We start from the raw sequence: 7301 nt of genomic DNA, 5'->3' as shown, positions 1-7301 counted from the left end.
CAAAATGAGTTGGGAGTGAAGGGGCAGAGACTGAGGCATGAGGGGGCAGAGGTGGGTGAGAAAGAAAGACCAGATCTGAGAGGCAGTTCAAGAGAGTGGTTTATAAGACAAAGAGTCCCGTAAAAAGGCAGAAGGATCAGATTATTTTATAAATGAATGAACTAGAAGTATGTAGTCACAATATTTGTAAGAGTAACAACCTGAATCAGAAATTAAGAAAAATAAGCAAGGATTCTTCAATCATCCCCCCTGACCCCGCAAATAACTAATTTAGAAGTAAGTATATATATATATATTTTTTTGTTTATTTGTTTGTTTGTTTGTTTTTAATTCAGTGGAAAGTTTTCCTTTTTTTTATTACATCGCATGTGGGTTTTGGTACTTTCTTTTAATTAAATTAACTTCATGTGGATAAACTTTTTGAGTTTGTTTAGTTTTATAACAAAACTGTGGCATCTGTAGTTAATCCTGCTTTCCTAAGTACCCATAAAATAATGTTAAATGATGGTTTTGTCATGGTTTGGAGCTATAATTTCTTTCTTCACCTCCACGGAGGGTGGAGCGAGGGGCAGCAGGACAGGCTACGCTGTCGGCACAGGGGAGTGTCCGTGACAGTGAGTGAGCTTCTGTCGGTGGGACTTGCGTGCACGATCAAATTGGGGAGATGCCGTGCTTGGAGCACCCGGACCTTGTCCTGTGTGACAGCCAGCCAGCAGGGACGCTGAAGGCTTGTGTGTGGCACCGCATGAGCTGGATTCCTTCATTTCATCAATTTTGGTAACAACCCGCTTTGGCAAAGGCCTCTGGTGACCTTTGTGGGTCTAAACACAAGGGAGATTTTGGGGTTCTCATCTTTTCTGAGTTCTGAGCAGCCTGGACACTTAATCACCCCCTTTTGAAGAACATTTTCTTTTTCTTTTAACCTCTGAGACCCTCTATTCTCCTGATTTTCTTCCCTCTTCTCTAGCTGACCCTTCTTGATAAGAGTAAGTGTATCTATCGGTCACATGTTAAATTCTGGAGCTTCTCAACATTTAATCCTAAATTTTATCCGTCAGTCAATCAACCAGTCAGTCTCAAGCTCTCTCTCTTTTTTTTTTTTTTAATAATAATACCCAATTTATTATTTTATTTTACTTATTGATTTTAGAAAGGAGAGAAAGAGAGGGAGAAACAGAGAGAGAGAGAAGGGGGAGGAGCAGGAAGCATCAACTCCCATATGTGCCTTGACCATGCAAGCTCAGGAATTTGAACCAGCAACCTCAGCATTTCCAGGTTGACACTTTATCCACTGCACCACCACAGGTCAGGCGCAAGCTCTCTCTTTCTCTCTTCCTTTTTTGCTATTTACTTTCTGCTTAGCAAACTCAGTGCTACCCATGGTAACCATTTCTATGCCGGTGATCCCAAATTTATATCTCTGACCTGACCTTTCCATATTTGAGTCCCACACCTGTAGCCATGTGCCCTCTCAGTGTCACCTGGCTGTCTCAGCGGCGCCTCAAGTTCAACACTCAAACTATTTTGCTTTTACCTATTTCATCCTAAGTTACCAGTGTCCATCTGAAGCTTAGCAGGAACTTAGGCCTCGTCCCCTGTCCCCATCTCTTCCACCCTCCCCCAAGGATCCAAATCTGTCACCAAGCCCTGAAAATGTTGCCTCTTCAATAGCTTTTGGATATATCTACATCTCTGTATCTCTGTGTTCACCACTGTTCAGTTGACCATCTTCCCTTGCTTGGATTAATGCAGTAACTGTCTAAGTTGTTTTCCAGAGTCTACTCTGGTTTCTTTTCCATCTACTGTCTGAATAGTATTAGTCGTCTTTTCAAAACCCAGGTAATCCTCAGGCCACATAAAACCCTTTGTTTTTGTCAGAATAAGTTAGATAATATTGGAGTAACAAACAACCCCAGAAATCTCTTACTTTCAACAACAGTAGCCCATTGCTTGTTCAGAGCTTGTCTGTGGCTTTGCCCCATGGAAATTTCAGTTTGAAATGCCAGCTGATGGAGCGGCCTCTGGAATATTGCTGGTCTTGGTAGCAGTAACCATGACGAGAGAGAACGTGTGAGCCACATGCTGGCTCTCAAAGTGTCTGCCCACATTTCATTGGTCAGAGCGGGTCCCAAAGTCTCTCCTCAATCCGTTCGGGGGGGGGGGGGGAATGCGTAATACTCCCCCAGGGAGGAACGCTGGAGCTAGTGTAGCCAGAATATTGAGTGGCAGGCATGCAATACCCCACCCCTGTCCGTGACTGCCTACTCTTTTGAGGATAAAAATCTAAAAATGCTTACCGGGCCTGGCAGGCTTCTGGTGGCATTCTCTCTGCTGAACTCTCCAGCTTTACCTGTCACCTTCCTATCCCTCGGTCTCCGGCTACCGTAGTCTCTCAATCCTTTGAGCCTACTAGGCTCCCCCTTTTCAGGGTCCTTGGTCATCCTGACCCCTCTGTCTGTTTCTTTGTCTCCCCCCCCCCCCCGCCCGCCTTGGTACCACTATTTCTTTATGTCTCAGCCCAAACGTCACTTCCTCAGCGAAACCTGCTCTGGGTGCCTACGCTTCTACAGGATGGTGTTCTTTTCCGTCAGAGCACTTACCTGAGCTATTAACTATCAACCCATTAGTGTGATTAGGTGATGGGTGTCTGTCTTCCTGTCTTGACTCTGGGACCCATGAGATCAAGGACCATGTCTGTGTCTTTGCTCATCATTTTATAGATAGCATGCAGCACAGTGCTTTAGACAGAGTTGGGCTTCAGTAAAAGTTGATTGAGTGAATGAAAGAGAAGGAAACTGTTGAGATGCCTAGAACCATAGGAAGAATAGAGCACATTTGACCTGGAGAAGCTGATACTCATGTGGAAAAGCTAAAAAAAAAAAAGCCGTCCATGAATGAAGGGCTCCCATGAAAAAATGGGAGATTTATTTTTTATTTCTTCAGAGAGTATAAGTAGGACTGAAGTTTAGAAGTTAGAGGTAATGAATGAAATTTTGGTTCATTATAAAAAAATAAACTTTCTGATAGAGTGAGCATGGATGTTAGCAATGGATTTGTTCAAGCAAAGGCCAGATGAACAGGTGTGGAAAACCTCAATAGATATTCTAGATAGCAGTGATAGGAAGAGGGGTATATATTTGATCTCTTCCAACTCCAAAGTGGCAGGCTCCTATTAGGAAACAGAGATAGTAAACAGGGAGGCAAGTGGGTACAAGGCATCAATGATAAGGCCATATATATATATATATATATATATATATATATATATATATATATATAGTCACCCTGATCTATGCCTTCATTTATAATTGCTGAAATACAACGTGTCCGTAAAGTCATGGTGCACTTTTGACCGGTCACAGGAAAGCAACAAAAGATGATAGAAATGTGAAATCTGCACTAAACAAAAGGAAAACTCTCCCAGTTTCATACCTATTCACTGCAGTTCGATGTGGGCTCATGCACAGATTTTTAGGGCTCCTTAGGTAGCTATCCCGTATAGCCTCTACAGACTCGTCACTGACTGATGGCCTACCAGAACGGGGTTTCTCCACCAAACTGCCGGTTTCCTTCAACTGCTTATCCCACTGAGTAATGTTATTCCTATGTGGTAGCGCTTCGTTATAAACGCGCCGATATTCACGTTGCACTTTGGTCATGGATTCAAATTTAGCGAGCCACAGAACACACTGAACTTTCCTCTGTACCGTCCACATCTCGACTAGCATGGCGTGGGCTGCTCCACTGTATACACAGTGTTACGTCATCATCTGCACATGCGCACATGCTGCCACATCATCTTACAGAAACTGGGAGGGTTTTCCTTTTATTTGGTGCAGATTTCACATTTCTATCGTCTTCTGTTGCTTTCCTGTGATCGGTCAAAAGTGCACCATGACTTTACAGACACACTGTAAATTGACTATAGATGTATTTCTTCTGGAGGGTCAAGGGAGTAGGTGAAGAAGTTTGTAAATATAACCAATCTTAGAAAATTAAAAGCTCCAACATTATAGCAAGCCGTGTTAAATAGTGCTTTAATAATGGTAAACATGTATAACTAACATGAAAACATAGATGTTAATTTCATTGCCTAATGCTATAGAATATACATGTATATGCATGTGTATATATATATATATACGGCATATATGTAACACACTTTTTAAAAAACTCCCCACTTTGATGCTTTTGTAAAAGTAACAAATGAGTGGCTTGTTTTACATGGTAGAGAAATAGTGTGGATGAAGTTATGATATAATGTTATTATGCATTCACTAGATGCAAATCAACATAATAAGTATAAGTCAACATTTCAAACTATTAGTTCAGAAGGGGAGTCATACTACATTGGAATAAATAGTTAAAGGAGGAGCATTTAGAAGAGTCCCTAAAACTGGGGTGGATTTTTATAAATGAATGGACGCATCTTCCAAGATGGCTTTGGTTTCAAATATAACCATGGTCCCATAATTGCCAGAGTGGGAGCCCTGCTTTTCAGTCTGAAATATGGTCTGTATGGACATGAACAAGTGTGTGGAGGTGAACTAGGAGTAGCTAAGCAATGAGCTTGTGCATTGGTGCTTAATCGGAGCACAGAGTGGGGGTGGGTGGAGCAGCAGGAATGTGTCACTTTCCGTCACCTACCGCCCGCCATCTCTCCCTGTTCTAAGGCCTTCGCTTAACAAGAGTCTTGCTTTAATTAAGAAAATCTAACATCTGGCATCTACACTGTGAAATCACAAGGCCAAAAAAGTGGGACTGTAGGCGTGACAGAAGATTATCGATTCCTGTCATCCTCATTCCACTAGAAAATTCCACGCTCTTAACTCTATTCATAAATATAAAATTTTCTTCTCAGTAGTATGTCCAATCTGACTTCGGCTTCCCTTTTAGAGTTTCTTAGATTCATACTCTCCCCCTAAGTCTACAATATTATTACTCCATCCATAGTAATATAAATTAAAACAAAAATCTGAAAAAGATAAAAGTAGCTTTTCTTGTCTCCTGTCCCTGCTGTTCCTTTCAGTTGGTTCAGCTGTCAGCGTGGCTCTGAGCAGCTCTGACCACATGGTGGTCATGTAGTTCGTCGGTGTTCAGAGGGAGTGTAATGTTAGTCTGGGTTCATAAGAAGATCAACCTGGGGGGAACCAGTAATTACACACAGCTAATATTTTAATAGATAAACACGTTTATTAAGTGTATTTAGTTTGTTTCGTTTTTCATTTAATAGCCCCTCCCCCACCAATTGTCTCTGAGTTGGTGAGAAAATTAGTGTCACCAAAGTGGAAGGGACACGAGAAGCATGCGGGTTTAGATGACTGATTCTGTGTTTTGGATTTGGATGAATTGTAGAGGTCAGTGACTCTACCAGTGACCTCTACAAGTTGATCATGGAGTCAAATGATATGAAGAATAAGCTATAGCAATTGTGCTAGCTAAAATGACAGAGTAAATGTAACTGGTAAAAAAAAAATTTTAGTGTGAATTCACATAGCAAAATTCGGCCTAAAAAAATATTTTTTGCTTCTATTTAGATGCATCAAAGGCAGCAGTCTAGTGTGTGTGTGTGTGTGTGTGTGTGTGTGTATATATATATATATATATATATATATATATATATGCTCATTCTGTTGATTTTAGAGAGAAAGGAAGAAGAGAAAGACAGGAACATTGATCTGTTCCTGTACATGCCCTGACTGGGATCGAACTGGCAACCTCTGAATTTCAGAATGATGCTCTAACCAACCGAGATATCTGGCAGATGCATTACTAACTTTCTTTACTACTTTTATTTAGTTCTTTATTTTTAGCTTGGCTAATCAGTCATTGATCAGAACACTTACAGAGTGCCTGTGTTGTGCCAGTTTTTACCATGTCACTCGGTCTTCTCATTTTATAACTTATCCTTGTCTCATTCTCTTTCTCCTCTGCCTCCTCTTTTGTTTTTCTTTCTCCTCAATTTTTTTTCCTACTCATATCTTTTTTTAGTTTCTCTTTATCATATGGATATGAAATTTTCCCATAAAATCTATTTTTTTCCCTGCTTCACCTCCCTTGGGAAAAAAAAATCCTTCAGCTGAAAAGGTGGAAAATATCCACCAATTTAAAACATAACAATAATTATGCAAATATGTAATATGCTGTTTCTTCAGTTATTACAAAATAATGAACTTGGTCATGAGGACATGTTCTTGCTTTTTAGGGAATTTCTATCAACTTCGAGAACCATTGTTGCATTCCTTACTCAGCGGGCTACCAAAGACAAACCAGCTTAGCTAAGAAGGAAATCATTCCAGCAACTAGGAGAGTCTGCAAGAAAGCGTGGCCACCGGAAAGCCTCCATTCTCTCTGTTTACATTGGTACTGCTCTTAATGGCATGCTGTTAACTCAACGTAAAGCTATGCTTTTTTAAAAACAATTCAAGTTCAAGGGCATCCCGTTTATAACCAATCATGTTCCGGGCCTCTGAAGTGTTTGCAATAACAATTCAAACCGGCATGTAAGTTAAAGCTCACCCTGGGCAGCTTAAATTTACACGATTAGCCTGGGACTTGCTCATCTCATAGCTCCGGGAAGCAGAACCTCGTGATCAAGGGCAATTCACATCTCACCATTCTAGGAATCGATGTACACGGATACACCGTTATATTCTTATTAAATCCAATTGCTTTGCAATTAACCCAATATGACACCTATACAAATGATTCAAATAAAGAGCCTCGTGTTTCACAGGAGACAATCAATAAAGTGAAATCACAGCTACTGACGACGCCAGCACTTTGTCTTGTTACTGTAGCACTACATTTTTCTCAGGTCGAGGCTGCTGTTCCCCTAATCACAGCCACCATAACTCTCAACTATTGGCTGTGCTGTGCCTCACAAAAGCATAACATTCAAACACGTCTGGCCATTTCCAACCCATCTTAGCTGAGTCATGAAAAGTTACAATCAATCTGGGATGTACGAAGTCATAAATTTTCCTTCTTTGCTCCCAAAATGGAATTAGGGCTTCTTGGCCCAGGCAAGGCTTCTTAATGATGAAAGAAAAAAAAGTTACATTTGTTGATAGATAAAATAAGTTCTTAGAAAAAAAAAATTCTTGCTCTTCCCCTTGCACAAATGTTTTACAATTAGATGTCTGAAAACAAAACCAAATCATAATAGCATCTTTCCCAGGTTTTGTTGTTATTGTTATTCTGTAGCTTTATTTTCTCTATTTAAATTAAGTAAAAGAGCTTCACAGTTATAACCCTGATCAAAACCAACCTTTTACAAAACTGTTACAACCCTCTATTAT

The sequence above is a fragment of the Saccopteryx bilineata genome, chromosome 12 (assembly GCF_036850765.1).
Source record: "Saccopteryx bilineata isolate mSacBil1 chromosome 12, mSacBil1_pri_phased_curated, whole genome shotgun sequence".
NCBI lineage: Eukaryota > Metazoa > Chordata > Mammalia > Chiroptera > Emballonuridae > Saccopteryx > Saccopteryx bilineata.
The sequence above is the reverse complement of the archived record's forward strand: the minus strand, read 5'-3'. Positions refer to the sequence as shown.